At 35.7% G+C, this 17164-nt stretch overlaps 1 protein-coding gene and 1 non-coding gene across 8 annotated transcripts in view; both read left to right on the forward strand.

Moving 5' to 3' along the window:
* Positions 1–17164, forward strand: part of LOC141376869 (uncharacterized) — a 601238-nt gene that overhangs the window by 257029 nt on the left and 327045 nt on the right. The window lies entirely within an intron of this gene.
* LOC147834573 (uncharacterized) overlaps positions 1–17164 on the forward strand; it is a 205417-nt gene that overhangs the window by 107942 nt on the left and 80311 nt on the right. For all 7 annotated transcript variants that reach the window (XR_015504672.1, XR_015504669.1, XR_015504671.1 and 4 more), the window contains one exon: positions 8396–8485. This is a non-coding gene — a transcript (uncharacterized LOC147834573). The remainder of the gene's footprint in view (positions 1–8395; positions 8486–17164) is intronic.

A 17164-nucleotide genomic window follows, 5' to 3' on the forward strand; every position in this document is an offset into this window, starting at 1 on the left:
CGGTCAGCTCAGGAATAAAACACAATTGACTTTTTCAATTTGAGTTTGTACATGTGTGTGTGTGTATGTTGGGGGAAATTAAATTAAAGGAAGTTTACGCAGTCAAAATGTTCGTGTTGTGCTTTATTTTGCGTGCTTCCTTGTTTTTCTATTCAGATGCTTTATTTTGTTGGGATTTGTGCTTTAAATGATGTTTGATCTACAGTTATTACCACAAGACGTCTGCCATTTCATCTACTGAGTTAGTTTTTATTAATATTTTTATGAGGGTTGCCAGGTCCCCCCAAAAAATTCAGCCCAAAGCAAAAAATATAAAAAATATAAATAAATATATATATATATATATATATATATATATATATATATATATATATATATATATATATATATATATATATATAAAGATATGCACCCATCATCCCTCGGCCAATCATAACTGACTCACAATAAAATCCAGATTTTTTTAGCCAAAAGACTGTTTTAGCCGCTGTTTATATTTATAAATACTCTATTAACCCAGACAGGGTCAGCACAGGAATAAAAAGCACTTCACCTTTTTAATTTGAGTTGTGCATGTGCATGTTGGGGGAAATTAAATTAAAGGAAGTTCACACAGTCAAATTTTTTGTGTTGTTGCGCTTGATTTTGTGCACTTCCTTGTTTTTCTATTTAGAAGCTCTGATTGATGGGATTCGTGCTCTAAATGATGTTTGATTTGCAATTATTAGCACAAGACGTCTGCCATTTCATCTACTGAGTTTTTATTTATTTTTTTATTAGGGTTGCCAGGTCCCCCCAAAAAAATTCAGTCCAAAGCAAAATTTAAATGATCCAGATTCTCACCCCCATCGATCCAGCCAATCATAGTTGACTCGAAAAAAAATCCTGAAAATAATTTCTGGAATTGGTTTATTCTATCTATGTTTTCTACGAAAGACTTTGCGCCACTGGATATTTAAATGATTACTCAGTATTAATACAGATCGGGTCAGCACAGGAATAAAACACACTTCACCTTTTCAATTTGAGTTTGTACGCATGTGTGTGTAAATTGGGGGAAATTAAACTAAAGAAAATTCATTCAGTCAAGATTTTTAGCTTGTGCTTGATTTTGTGCTATTTGTTGTTTTTCTATCTATGTAGAAGCTCCATAATTGTTATTAACACATTATGTCTTACATTTTATCTATTACTTTTGATGAAGTTGAGATAAAAATAAGATAAAAAAATTGAGCAAACTGAAAATTAGACAGATTTCCACATCCCCATCTTTTGGCCAATCATAGTTATTTATCGATCAGTCAATCCATCCCTCCATCCGTTTTGACATTAAATGCCAATTTAAAAAGATAGATTTGCGTTTCTGTGTTTTTTGACCAACTGTCTATATTCAGAAAGTAAAAAAAAATAAAATCTGGCTTAAATCTTTTTCCCTTCCAGAATGCACTTTGTAATAACCAGTCATGAATTGCCCGAACTTTTTTAGATTGTTTAGATGACATTCAGTATGACAGGCACAATCGATACCCCATACAGCACCTGATTATATTTTAAAATGGACTTTATGTCAATGATATACTGCGTCGTCTTCCTCTAGATGCGAAACGGAGAGAAAAAATTGCATGCATACGTGTGTTTATGAAGGTATATGTGAAGCTACAGTGCAATGCAGGGCTCTATAATCGCCTCTCTCTCCTCCTCATTACATTCTGCATATGTTTCTGGACGTCAGGCTGAAATTGATCTGTTGCCTCCGTCAAAAACGTGTGCGCAAACATCTCGTGTGATGAGACATAAACTACCATCTCGCCAAACAATAATGATACTTATCACTCACCGTCGCCCTGTCGAGCATATGAGGAAATAAATATATATCTCTGTCCTGAGCCATTATTGGAACTCAGAAAACATAGATCTTTCTTTTTTTATTTATTTATTTTTTTTTGTGGCTCTGATAATTCACTCCCAGCCCGGAGATGGATGACATGAAGAAGTCCATAAAAAGATGTTACCTCTGGATTTCAGCCCCTGTGATTTATTTCATCGTCTCATCAAGATATTTTTTTTCGGCAGGAAAAAAAGCACAACAAAACAAAGCATATCGCTGCAGAGAAAGTTTCCAAGACTTCTCTATGTTAACAATACTCTTTATCTCTTTTTGGTCCAATGGACTTGAGGTCTAAAGAACATCATTTTAACAAGGGTTGCCAGGTAAAAAATTGCAGCCTAAAGCAAACTGTAAACAGTGCAGATACTCACCCTCAATGAATGTGCAGGTAAATAAGATTGATTTGAATTTTGTTGGAGCTGCCGTATATCAGTGTATCGCACAAATGACACAAAATGGTTGGCGTTAAAGTCAAATAAAAAGCAAGATTTTTGTACATATGTAAGTTTAATTTAGTTGCTCCGTTTAATTTTTTTTTTTTCATTGCAGGTGTATTTATATTTTATTTATTTATATTTGGTACATCTGTACAGCACTGAAAATGTTCTAGAAACTTTTAGATTTTAGTATAAAGTTAAACTGAATTTTAACAATAATAACAATTCTAACACTTTAAAAACAGACCTGCTTTGAGTTCAACCTTTTTTGTTGATTGTGTTTGAAGATATATATTTTTGGCAGGAATAAAAAACACAACATGACAAAACAAAAAGTCTCCATGTTAACAATACATTTTATGCTCTATTTTAACGATCTAAGCGCAAAGTCTAAAGCGCATGGTGCAAAAGCATTAAGGACATGTTCGAATCCACTTTCTGTATTTTAAGGACAGAAAAATATGCTTTGCTCCCCAACGCATGGTCTAACAGGGTTGTGCTTATTATCTTAAAGAGTTATGAGTGTGTTTTGAACATAACGTGCAATAAACCATTCAAAGTGTCATCTCCCGTTTTCTTTAAGAGTCAGCTGCGTCGCACTCTGGCGCATTTGCTCTGTACATGACGGACTTTGTAAGTGGAAAAAAAACCTGAATGGACAAACTGAATGCTTCACTACCAAGAAAGCAGTTAAACAAACCATCTGCAGTGAGAGGATAAAGAATGAGCCTCCTTCATTCGGTCTCTTCAGCTGAAAGGCATTAAGAACAAGTCATCATACTTTTTGTCAAAGGAATTTGCTTACTAATGATAAGGGTTGCTAAGTCCCTGAAAAAATGCAGCCTAAAACAAGCTGAAAACTAGACAATCAGTATTCTTACCCCCAATGAATGTGCAAGTAAATAAGAATATTTTGGATTTTGTTGGAGCTGCAGTATATCAGTGTATCGCACAAATTACACATAATGGTTGACATTTAAAGTCATTTAATTAATAAGCAATAATTTATTTTATTACAAGTGTATTTCTATTTAATTTATTCATATTTGGTACATCTGTACTGCACTGAAAGTAATGTTCTAGAAGCAGTTTAGATTTTAATAATAATAATAAATCTAACACTTTAAAAGAGACTTGATTTGGATTTTGTTGGAGCTGTAGTACAGTATATCAGTTTACCGCACCAATGACACAAAATGTTGACATTAAAGTCATCTATTTAATAAGTTGATTGTATTTAAAGATAATTATTTCTGGGCAGAAACAAAAAAGCACAACAAAACAAAGCATATCACTGCGGAGAAAGTGTGCTCACACTCTCTCTCTTTCTTTCTAAGTTTCCAGGGCTTCTGTATGTTAACAATACTCTTTATCTCTGTTTGGTCTAAAGGACTTAATGAGTCTCAGTAAGCACTGGGAGAGGGGAAAAATCTGTCTTACACTAACTGACCTATGTGACCATACATGTCAGTTAGCTTCTTTAGTAGGATAATTACCCCAGCCATCAGATCGGTGCTTTCCACCAAAATGACCAGACCTTTTTTTCACTAATTTCCCATCCAATTTAAATAAGACTGCTCCAGCACTATAGGCCATCTTTGAATGCATGTATTTTCTTTTTAACACACACACACACACACACATACACATACAAAGACACACACACACACACACATGCGCGGTTATTTAATTTATCTGGTTGTTTGTGAAGTGTGACAAAGAAATGCTCATTCCAGGATCAAAATTAAGGGCCAAGGCTTTGTGTTTTTATTTGCAAGAGCTGCAATTATCCTGTGAATATTTGGCATGACTCAAAGAAAGCGCTTTTTTATTCGTAATTGTAACCTTTTTGCAGTTTATTAAAGGGGTCACCTCTTAAATATATATTTTGCTTTATTATTTTTTCCCCTGAGGTCCACTTATAATGATATTTGTTTTGTTTTTTTTGCACCAGAAGAGTCATGATTAATTTTTAATGGCTATTTTCCACACTGACTCTGACACTTAAACCTAAACTAACATTTCTGTGCCTTTAAAGTCAACTGCGATTTGTGAAACTGCATTGTGTTACTGTAAAGCGACGTTGTTTTCTTTCTCATTTATTCAAGCAATCAGGGATCTATTGGATCTTGAAATGTGGATGGTTAACAGTTATTGTTTAACATGTTTCTCAGTACTGGGTTGCAGCTGGAAGGGCGTCCGCTGCGTAAAGCATATGCTGGAATAGTTCGTGGTTCATTCCGCTGTGGCAACCCCTGATAAATAAAGCACCAAGCTGAGGGAAAATGTAATTATTTAACATTAATAATTTTTTGAAGTTGGACCTACTAATTCAGTTATATTAAGAGTATTCAGGGCTCGACAAGAAGGACCGCCTGATGGCATTTGATGTTTTATTTATTTTTTTTATTTTTGTTAATCTTCTTCTGTTTTTTTCATTGGTGAGATGTTCTATTGACGTCCGTTCTTGAATTTGATCTGCTCTGGATTCGAATGGATAGCTTGCATGGTTTATGATCGGTAGAGCTATGCATCGATGGATTTGCTGCTCACTGTTTAGCCCCTCAATAGTGACTAATAAACCACACTGAACTGAGCTGAACTGAACTTAAACCCTAAATACTGAACTAAACTGTTTCAATTCACTATGATTTTTTATGTTAAGCTGCTTTGACACAATCTACATAGTAAAAGCGCTATACAAATAAAGGTGAATTGAATTGAATTGATTGAAGTGTGAACTCTTCCTGGATTGTAGATTGTCTCAAATTCCATCGTGCGTGTCTAATTGTGCAGTTGGACTGGCGAGCCTCCCATTAAGTAGATTCTTTGGATACATCTGTCTGAAAGATACAAAGTAAAACTTATTCAGCGTCATGGGAGGAGTGTAAGTTTACATCACACTCACAAGTTCAGCATCCTGGATTTCTAGAACTAAATTTAGTTAAAAAAAAAGTTAGTTGCGTATGTAATGCTGTTTCCGGGTCAAAGCAGCCACTCATTTGAGTTGAGAAAATATTTTGTTTATGATCAAGTAAATTTTATATGAAGTTAGGGTGTACACAACAATCTCTGGGCTTGCTGCATCACAAATACCAAAGTTTCAACAATTTATAAAAAAAAATTAATCACTTTCTGCCCATCGGATATTAGGCATGGAGATTGCGATCGTGATTTTCAAACGTATTAAAGCGCTTTGTACACGTTTATTAATACCATTTCATGAGTCTCCCCATACAGTTGAATAGAGCGATTGGACTTGGAAGCCGCTTTGCGCGATTTCACACTTAAAGGTGCAAAAGGTGATTGTCTTCAGAAGCATTTTTTGTTGTGCTGGTTGAAAGTCTCTTCACAGTCTAATAATGATTAAAGTAAATGATCTAAATGTATTTATATGTATTTTTATGTTTTGTGCAAGGCATAAAACTAACAAAATGTTCATCCAATTAAATAGAGTTGGACCGACACCTCTCATAATTCTTACAAATAGGCCAAACTGTCTGTCAGCAAATGCAGATTTGAACAACTGCGCAGCCGTTTGTACGCAGCTCCACCGACCACCGCACGTTCACGAGAGGGAGATAAACCTGCTGAATATTGGAGTTACCTTTGCACGCTGGAGAAAGGATGACACAAAGGCTGAAGGATTTCTCTTAGACAGATAATGTTCTGTTTTAAAACTGTTTTAGCTTCACGTAAAGCTGATGTAATTAGATGTTGTTACAAATGGGTTATATCTTCACATACGTTTTGTTCAGTCACTAAAATCTTCAGATGAAAGATTGATAAGTCTATTTTCAGTTTCATATTGTCCTTTTACAGCATCAATAATGTAGATTTTAATTAGTTTAACAACAAAACACAAGTAAATACAGCTATTCTGCCTAGTCTCTCCTTATATTGTTTACCATGCAACTCTAAATATAAACTTTGAAATCGCATGTCAGTTTAGCTTGCACGCTACCGGACAAGCAGTAGTCGCTATTAGCACATGAGAGAGGGTTCTTTTGCTGTCCTCGTGTTTCAGGAGGCGTGGCTCTAGACGGCAGGGGAGGGACTGTGATTCAGAGATTTATGCCAAGCTGTTAGCATTGTGGAAGATCACCTACTGCACCTTTAACAAGAGGATAATTAGCTAACACTCACAAATCTTTAATATAGTATTGTTATTAGTATATTAGTATTATAGTATTGTTTATAATAGTAGCCAAAATATAACCTTAGCTCTTAACAATAGAAAAACAGAAAAATAACATAATATTAACTTACTTTATTAGTGATACAGTCATAAAACCCTGTGAAGAAAGAGAAGTGTTATTAGAGAGTAAATAAGATTGAGGTCATTAGATAAGTGTGAAAAAAAGCCTATATTTGTTTTATTTTTTATTTTTTGTATTTATTTTATTTTATAATTTTGTGGCATTTTTACAATACAATCTTTGATTATTATTACCTTACCTCTCTGTCCGAGTCCTTCACTGTTGTCGTGTCATCTCTCTCTTTGAAGGAATTGAGACTTATGAGCATCTAGTCCACTGATAAACAGCTTACAATACATTTGTGTATCGAGGGTTACATACCAAAAAGTGAAAACCTAAAATAAGGTGAATTAAATGAAAACTAAGAACATCCTGGATCAGTTTCTTTGCTCTTCTTTATTATTTGTATATATTATAGAAGTATCGGACCGGGTTTCGGTATTGGTGAATACTCAAAATGAAATGACTCGCGCTTGGACTCAAGCAAAAAAAATCTAATCGAGACATCCCTATAAATCAGTATGCATACAATATTTCAAATTGCACTCTAAGCAGGGGTCACCAATCTTGTTCCTGGAGGTCCGGTGCCCTGCAGGGTTTAGCTCCAACTTGACTCAACACACCTGCCTGAGTGTTTCAAGTATACCTAGTAAGTGTCAGGGTTCTGCCAATCTGGTCTTGAAAATTCTTGTTTTGATGGCAGAGTCCGGACACTAGCTCTGTCTTGTCTTGTTTCTGTCATTGTGTGTGTCTCTGTGTGTGCCGTCGTGGGTGTGCGCAGAGTGTGCGCGCTCCCACTTGATGCGACCATGCGGGCTCTGTGCATGCCTCAGACACGCGCTTTTGTACTCGTGTTTGTGTTTTGTTCTGTCAGCATCGCGCTGTTTCATTCTCAGCGCCTCCGTCTAGTTGCTTTCATTTTTGGTTGGCGCTGAGATGAAGCATGTGCGTTGCATATGTGTGAGTGCACGGTAAGGTGTTTATCTATCGTGTGCTCGTGTCTTGCGTCTGTTGTCAACGCACGTGGCTCTGTGTTTACATTGTGGTCGCGTGCTTTCGTTGTGTGCTTCAGTGTTGTGTTTGTCTTATCATACGAACACGCTGTTAGTGAGTTCTCTCTGTTAACCCATTATTAGTTTCTCATGTTCACCTGTTTGTGTCAATTTTACTTCTGCTTATAATCCCCTCATGTCTGCTGTCATGTGCCAGTTCGTCATCGATATTTCCCTGTTCTGTTGTGTCCAGCCCTGCTTTGTCCTGCCAGCCCAGTCAAGTTTGTTTTTGCCTTTTTATTCATTTTTTCCCCCTCGGGGTAATATGTTTTGCCTTTTTGTTTTATTTGTATTTTATAATAAATCCTTATTTATCTGCAATTGGGTCCTCGCTCCTTTTTCCACTTACCGAACTGTGACAGTAAGAAGTTGATTAGCTTGTTCAGGTGTTTGCTTAGGGTTGGAGCTAAAATCTGCAGGACACCTGACCTCCAGGAACAAGTTTGGTGATCCCTGATCTATAGCGGTAGTTTTTATGTAATTCAACATTTTCAAAGCTCAAATGTTGCGATAAAGACTGCAACTAAAGTTTAAAAGCATAAACTGGAATGGACAAGAAAGCATTTCAGGAAACACATGACCATATTATTGTGAGTTGTAGTTTGTGTGCTGACAGGCTGCAGGCTCTACTGATTTGGCAGTGCAAATATAACGTATCATCAGGCCTACAGAGAGAAAGAGGAAGATTAGTGTGGTCTAATAGTGTGAGTCTCCGCTGCTGACCTCTCGGGTCTGACCTCGTCCTCTCTATTTCCACAGGCCATTCCACAACTCTCCTGCCAACATTTAAAACACTTCCTGTTAGACAAGCGGATGGCAGGAAGTTGCACATGCACAGGCGCTTCAGTCGTAAGTAATAAACACCAGCTTTCATCATGAAGCTTTTTTTTATTTTTTTTGCTGCTCTTCTCTCTGTGTTCAAATGCTTTGCAGTGGTGCTGTTGATGTTCTGAGTGTGTGATGAGCTATATAGATACAGAATAGTATAGATAATATACTATGTCTGGATTTTAAGTATGGGTTTGAGTAAAATATTAATGTGTTAGACATTTCTTTCAAATTTTTTCAAGAAAGAAAATGTAATTTAGAGCTTTTTTGTCAGAGAATGAACGCATGTTTGTGTTTGGTATAAAAGTCATTACATCTATATAAAACTCAATTCGTGTGTGTGTGTGTGTGTGTGTGTCTGTGTGTGTGTGTGTGTGTGTGTGTGTGTGTGTGTGTGTGTGTGTGTGTGTGTGTGTGTGTGTGTGCGTGTGTGTGTGCACGCATGCGCATATGTGTTATTGGAATGTGTGTGTGTTATTACAGTGTGTGTGTGTGCTGGTGCGGATGGGGTGGCTGATGAATGAGGCAGTGTGGCAGATTCACAGTGCGGATCTTACTGCAGCTGTAGGGGAAACTAATGGCTAGCAGGGACCACCGAGGTCTCTGAGCTAATACCTGCTTCCTCCATCACAAAAACTCAAGCCCTGACACACACACACACACACACACACACACACACACACACACACACACACACACACAAACAGGCATTTTTACAGCCTGCCAAATGAAAGCTTCTCCTTGCCGCCAATACACTCAATACAACCAATAAACCCCATACTGCCCGACCAACACACCCAATACATCCAACACTCTCTAGAAGAACAGGATCAACACACACACACACACACACACACACACACACACACACACACACCTCCACTACTGTCTGTCTGTCTATCTATCTATTGAGAGAGAGAGAGACTTCATTTATCCATCCATCCATTCTTAGATCTATACACTCATCCATTGTTCTGTATTTCTAATCTCATGTTTATCCATTCATTCATCCTTTCATCCATTCATCCATCCATTGTCCTGCATGTCTATCCATCCATGTATTTGTCCATCCATCCATTAATCTATTCATCAATCCATCCCTCCCTCCATCCATTCATCCATCCATACATCCATTCATTCACCCATCCATTCATCCATCCATTGTCCTGCATGTCTATCCATCCATGTATTTGTCCATCCATCCATTAATCTATTCATCAATCCATCCCTCCCTCCATCCATTCATCCATCCATACATCCATTCATTCACCCATCCATCCATCCATCCATTGTCCTGCATGTCTATCCATACATGTATTTGTCCATCCATCCATCAATCCATCCATCTATTCATCATTCCATCTATCCCTCCATCCATTCATCTATCCATACATCTATTCATCCATCCACTGTTCTGTATATCTATTCACAGATGTTTATTAATTTCATCTAATTTCATCATTAATTTCAATTTCATTCATCCTTCCATCCTTCCATTCATCCATACATTGTCCTGTATGTTTGTCCATCCATCCATTATTTGTCCATCAATCCATCTATTCCTCTTTTTCTCCCTCCCTCCCTCCCTCCCTCCATCCATCCAATCCATCCAATCCATCCATCCATCCCACCCTCCATCCATCCATCCATCCATCCATCCATCCATCCATCCATGCATCCATCCATCCATCCATCCATCCATCCATATATTTCCATCCATTTATCCATCTATCCATTGCCCTGTATATTCATTCTTCTGTTTATCCATCTATTTATCCATGCATCCATCCATCCTTCTGTCTGCCCATTCATCCATCCATCCATCCATCCATCCATTCATCCATACATCCGTTGTCCTGTATATCTATCCATCCATCTATCTATTCATCCATCTGTTTATCTATCCATCCATCCATTGCCTTGTATATCTATCCATTTATCCATCCATACATCCATCATCCATCCATCCACCCGTCTGTCTGCCCATCCATCCATCCATCCATCCATCTTTTTGTCTGCCCATCCATTCTTTTGTCTGCCCTTCTATTTATCCATCCATCTATTGTCATGTATATCTGTCAGTCCATCCATCCATCCATCCATCCATCCATCCATCCATCCATCCATCCATCCATCCATCCATCTATCCATCCATTGCCCTGTATATTCATCCATCTGTTAATCCATCGAATCATCCGTCTATCCGTCCGTCCATCTGTCTGCCTGTCTGTCTGTCCGTCTGTCCATCTCTCTGTCCATTCATCCATCCTTCCATCCATCCACCCTTCCTTCCATCCTTCCATCCATCCATCCATCCATCCATCAGCCTGTATATCCATCTATCCATCTTTTTATCCACCCATCTTTATACCTATTGTCCTGTTTATGTCCATCCATCTATCTATCTGTCAATGTATTTATCAATCCAATGCACTGTTTATTAATCCATTCACTGTCCTGTATATTTATCCTTCCATCAATTGTTCTGTCTCTACAATCATCCATCCCTCTATCTACCCATTGTCCTGTTCATCCATTCATCCATCCATCCACCACATTAACATTCAGACCTGAATAAGAATTGAATCTGATCTGAAATACCAAACATTTTCCATTTTGCAGCTTCGTCAAGTTGTTGTTCTTTTTTTTTTTTTTTTTTTTGCTGTGATAAATTCCTCTTTGAATAGCAAGTTCAAAAGTCATTCATCTTTTCTCCAAACAAGTAACTTTCCAATTGTACCCATTTCTTTATGTCTGTCTTCACGGGTGATCTTGACAGTTGATGAAGCACAATTTTTTTTTTTTTCCTTTTTTTCTCGCGTTCTCACTTGCTCCTCTGAAAGGTTGCACGCTCTTAGGAAAGTCCAAAAATAATATGCATGTGATAAGTCATTAGTCATTTCTTAGGCTGCATATGTTAACTTGACCTGCCGTATGTTAATGCATGCAACAATGGCCCCACATATGGCTGCGTGTGCATTCCCAACTGCAGGATCTCCTGCGTGGAGCCTCATTACCGAAAACTTCCCAGCCGCGTCATTAGCGCAGAGGTGGGTTCACGAGGACCGCCGGTGCTCTTCAGCTCCAGTCACACCATCAGCAGGAGACCAAACACACGCTCTCATGTCAGACAGACTTATCACACTTTGCGCAGGTGCTGGAGACACTGGAGGAAACAATAACTGATTTAAAGCACTTGTTTTAATCAGAGATTTCAGCACAGTTCAAGACACTCTCAGTTTTTTCTTAAGACGCTGCACAGGTCAGGGAAACAACAAACTAACCAGCATACCAGCGTTGGTTAGTTAGTGATTAATCAGCATAGTTCTCCAGTTGATTTATTACATTAGGAGTTGCACAGGGGGGGGTTTTGTATCGCAAAAATGTTATGTTAAATATGCAAATGAGTTATTGCTTTGCATAATTTGCATACATTTCTTCCACAAAAATCTGATTGTTGGATACACTGTAAAGAAATCTTACTGCCTTAAATTGTTTAGTTGAATCAAATAAAATTTTGAGTCATCTCAACTTACATTCAAGAGTTCACTGATGATTGATTATAAAGCTTGTTTGGCGTGCTGTCCCGGGAGAGAGCCCTATACTCATAAGATCCTCGAGCCCGGGGCACCCTCCCTTTGCAAGGCGAGAGGGGAGTTTGAGCTCAGGTAGATCTCGAGAACTCCCCTGTCATAGAGGCTGAAGAGCGGATAGTAGTTCCTCTTAAAGAGATATGTACTAGGTAGGGGCAAAACTATGGTGTTGATTTGGATTAGTCGATAAACTTAGGTTGCATGTTTTTGATCGGTGGGAGGAAACCGGGAAACCCGGGGGAAACCCACGTGAGCACGGCGCGAAATATGTATAGCTTGTAAACTGTGCACAGAAATGTCTGCTGATTTGATAAGCCTGAAACCAGAGAGGTTCTTGTTGTGAGGCAACAGTGCTAAGCAATGGGCCACCGTGTCACCCATTTAGGAGTAGGGGTGGAAGGGGGGATTCTTCAAAACGAAGATTTCGGTGATACGTAACCCAGGGTATTTGTAGTAGCTTAGGAGTCGTGTGATTGGTGCATTGAGAAATAGATAATGCGGGTCCAGCCGCTAGCAATCGTAAGCAAATGATCCTCTCAAAGTTAGTTTATCAATAAACTTCACTTAGTCTAACTGACTACAAATGTTGAGTTAAATAACTTGAATGACTAAAATAATGTTGAAACGTAGTTAACTGATTACAATAATACCTTTTTTCATAATTTTTCATTGTGTGAGGGGAGATTCAAACATTTTTGTTTTTCTGTCTATCGACATATTAGTCATTGTGTTTTTGTAACGAGGGTTTTTGGGTATCTTTTTAGCACTTTATAATTTGGAAAAGGCGAAGACAGAATATTTTAAAGTATTTTTTTGTTGAATAAACCTTGAAAGAAAACCTTCCGAAATAGATAGAATATATAAAAACAGGTTTATTTTTGTTACTTCATGATTGCGAAAATGTAAACACTTTATAGAATTTTCAATCTCTAAAACCGATGTAATCAGGAAAAATATGTTTGACCATTCATTCACTGTTTTTTTTTTTTTTCTTCGACTTAGTCCCATTATTAATCAAGGGTCTCCACAGCGGACTGAACCGCCAATTTATCCACCATATGTTTTATGCAGTGTATGCCCTCCCAGCTGCAACACAGTACCGGAGAACACCCATATACCTTTATATGCACACAAATACACTACAGCCAATTTAGTTTATTCAATTCGCCTACTATATAGCGATTGTCTTTGGACTGTGGGGGAAACCAAAGCACCCGGAGGAAACTCACCCCAACACAGGGAGAACTTACAAACTCCAACTAGAAATGCCAACTGACCCAACCGGGTCTTAAACCAGTGACCGTCTTGCTGTAAGACGACAGTGCTAACCACTGTGCCACCGTGCCACCTGTAATTTAAATATTTAGACATATAAAGTGGGATGTTATTTAGACATATATTTTTTTTTAATATATAAATTGTGACAAAAGGAACACGCAAAATGTATTTAAATTTGTTTATTTACATTAGACTGAAAAAAAGCACTTTATGAAGTCGACAGAGTAAAACAAATCTTGCTGCCTTAAATTTTCTGCCTTATCATTTCAACTTACATCAATCAAACTGACTAAAACTTTTTTATGACTTAAAGAAAAGTTAAGCTGATTAACTTATTAAACTCAGTTAATGTAACATAACGATAGTTGTTGTCTTGACTTTTTGTCAGATAATTTTTGAGAGTGTAAGGGGAGGTTCAAACTCTTTTTATTTATCTATCAACATATTAGCCATTGCTTTTTGTAATGAGGGCTTTTGGGTATTTCTCTTTTAGCACTTCATACTTGATAAAATGCTTACTCAGAAAAACTAAGACATTTTTTGTAGAATAAAATGTATTTAATGAGGAAAATTATGTTTGACCATCTCTCTGAAAAAAAAAATCAGAAAATAGATATGAATATAAAAATAAAAAAAAATTGGGAATCTTGTTATCATTTCGTTATTAAGAAAATGCAAACAGAAAAAGGATGTTGTTTTATGCCAAATAAAAAAATGTAACAGGGAAAATAATGTTTGACCATCCTTCTGTAAAAACCTTCAAAAATAGATAATGTAATAATTACGATTTATGAATAATAAAAATAATAAAAGTGATTTATGGTTCAGTACAAAAAGGCGTTTAAAAACACATAATTGAAATCTTCAAACACAAATTTTTAAAGTGTGACAAAAGAAACACACAAAATATATTTAAATTAGCTTCTTTATGTCAGACAAAACACACATACTTGAAAACCCTCCCAAAAATCTCACAAATGTTTTAAAAAATATCTTGCTCCCTCGATTTTTTTAGCTGAATCAAATAAACCTTTCTAGTCATCTCAACTTATATCAACCGACTAAAATATTAGGTTAAATTTTATATAACTTAAAAAATGGCGAAGGGCATTTCTGTGTGAAGTTTCCATGTTCTCCCCGTGTTCGTGTGGGTTTCCTTCAGGTGTTCCGGTTTCCCCCAAAAGTCCAAACACATGTGCTATAGATGAATTGAAGAAACTAAATTTTGCCATAGTCCATGGGTTTTAATGAGTGTGTATTGATGTTTCTAACTGAAAGCTGATTAACTTATGAAACTGAGTTAAAGCAACATAAAGATAGTTGTTGTCTTGACTTTTTGTCCTATAATTTTTTGATCACAATTTATTTTGATGGTCTTTGAATTTAAGTTATTTTTAACTTAAGTAGACTGTAAGTTTGGGGTTAGGGTTAGTGTAAGTTGACATAGTTTGCAAAATTTCTTATAGTCAGTTAAATGTCTGTTGAAGGAGCAGTATCAACAGATATTCAGCAGACAGTCTACTAATACTCAAATGGACCATCAAAATAAAGTGTTAGCCATTTTTATATAGTGCAGATGCATACAAATGTTTTGGCTGCAGTGTCTTACTTAAAGACATTACATGAGATTGTTGCCAAAAATGAATGCGTGCTGTGATAAAAAAGTGAAATAAAATTAAAAGAAAGTTGCATAAATAGATCAGGCAATGAATGAGCTTCTTTTCTTGCCCAATTGTGTATTTGGTAAGTGTCTGGTCCTCATAGCTGCAGTCTGTCCAGAGATCCAGTCTCCAGTTACCCGCTGGGCGCTGCTTGGCGATGGGCATCATCCTCTCAGATTCTGGGCTCTGTACCAGCAGCGGCTGCCAGGGCAGTTTACCCCCAACTGGACTTTAACACAGTACAGCACTTCATACTGAGGGCACCAAACTGCACACAGACCTGCACATACACTTCAAATTACTACAGCATTTTATTTTTGAAATTGGTTACTTTAATTTACTACAGCATTTATTGTTTATTTAATCATTTCAAATATATGACAGTAATGCTACTGTAGTGTATAATAATGAAATAATTATAATGAACAAGTTTCAAAAGTCTAAAAATGGAAGGTTTTATGAGCTATCGTGATGCTTGTAATTTTTATAAATATTGATTTATATTTTTTCTATATTTTTTTCACATTTTGTATTATATTTTATTTGCCTTCTAGCTTTCCACTCCCCCACCCCTTTCCATCTGTCTAATTAACCCTCGTATATATATATATATATATATATATATATATATATATATATATATATATATATATATATATATATATATATATATTTTTTTTTTTTTTTTTTTTTTTTTTTTTTTTTGCATAAATGTGAATTAACATCAGTCCTGATCAAAACTGCTAAATGTTTTTTAAAAAATTACAGGATTTTAACTCTTTAATTGCCAAACTCACAATTAATGTCACTAATTTGGTGGAAAAAGTGCACAAAATTACTTATTTTCAAAATAAAAAGTAAATGTGGACTGGCTTTTTAAAAAAATCTTTTATCACAGTCTTGAACACGTGAAAGATTGGTAACAACATTGTCTTTAATGCATTGTTAGTTGTTGTACAGAATAAAGTTTTCATTTTTTTTCTCCCTAATTTAATGTTGGTGACTTTTTTTTTTTGCCCCATTTGACTTTTATTATGATCATATTTTTTGATCGCAAAGCCATTACACCATATAATCATGCATTTCTGATTGTTGGTGGTTTTCCCTGTTGGGAAGAGGTCAAATTTGTCAACTTTACTGTTGATTATCAGTTGGCAGCATTTACTCTTTAGATAGGCTTCTGCAAAAAAGACTTAGTTTATGGGTTTTATATGAAGTATAACAGCAAATTAAAGTTTAATTTAGTGGATGTTTTCATCCCTAACTTAACAAAAGGTAATACATTTTCTCAGATTGTATCGTTGAGTTTAAAAAAAAAAATAGTCAAAGCATTTTCCCAAAATATGTCAAAATATGATTTGTCATCAAAACTCATTCTGCTAGCTGAAACAGAAAAAGTTATGGCCAAATTAAGACTCAAAATCACACCAGAGTGGATAAGAGCATCCCAACAGTACATAAGGGTTATCTTTTATTCATATCTTCAATTAGTTTATTATATATATATTTTAATACAGCAATGTAATATGTAATGTAATATTAATAATATATTACAATACCACTATAAAATGAATTGTATTCATGCAGCATTATATAATATAGAGTATTTAGTAGTATCACTTTTTATTAATATTTTGAATTTAGTTTATATAAATTATGTAAAAGTTATTTTTATTGTTTTGTTATATTTATTTAAAATTATTATTGTTATGGTTATAATAATTATTATTATTGTTTATTATATATATATATATATATATATATATATATATATATATATATATATATATATATATATAGTTTGTTGAAAGTAAATGCATTAATATTACTATTATTTATTATTATTTATAAATTTTTTTTATTATTAGCATATGAGCTGATGCCCCTTGGGTGACGTCTAAAGACAATAAGATGTTCCACAAATCATTTTAAATTGCAGAAATTCAGTTACAAAGATAAAGTATTTAATCGATGGATTATTATTTATTATTAATAGGTTATTTTAATATTTTTTTTTTAGAAATTATTATTTTTATAGATTTTTTTTCTAGTTTTATGTTTGTGTTGGTGTTTATTGTGTTACAGTAAGTGCGTCATTCTTGTTATATGTGAAGCACCCCCATGTCAGAATCAATTGGGCCAAGGGGATTAATAAAGTTTTAAACTAA

The sequence above is a fragment of the Danio rerio genome, chromosome 12 (genome assembly GCF_052040795.2).
Source record: "Danio rerio strain M-AB ecotype USA chromosome 12, GRCz13ab, whole genome shotgun sequence".
Classification (NCBI taxonomy): Eukaryota; Metazoa; Chordata; class Actinopteri; order Cypriniformes; family Danionidae; genus Danio; species Danio rerio.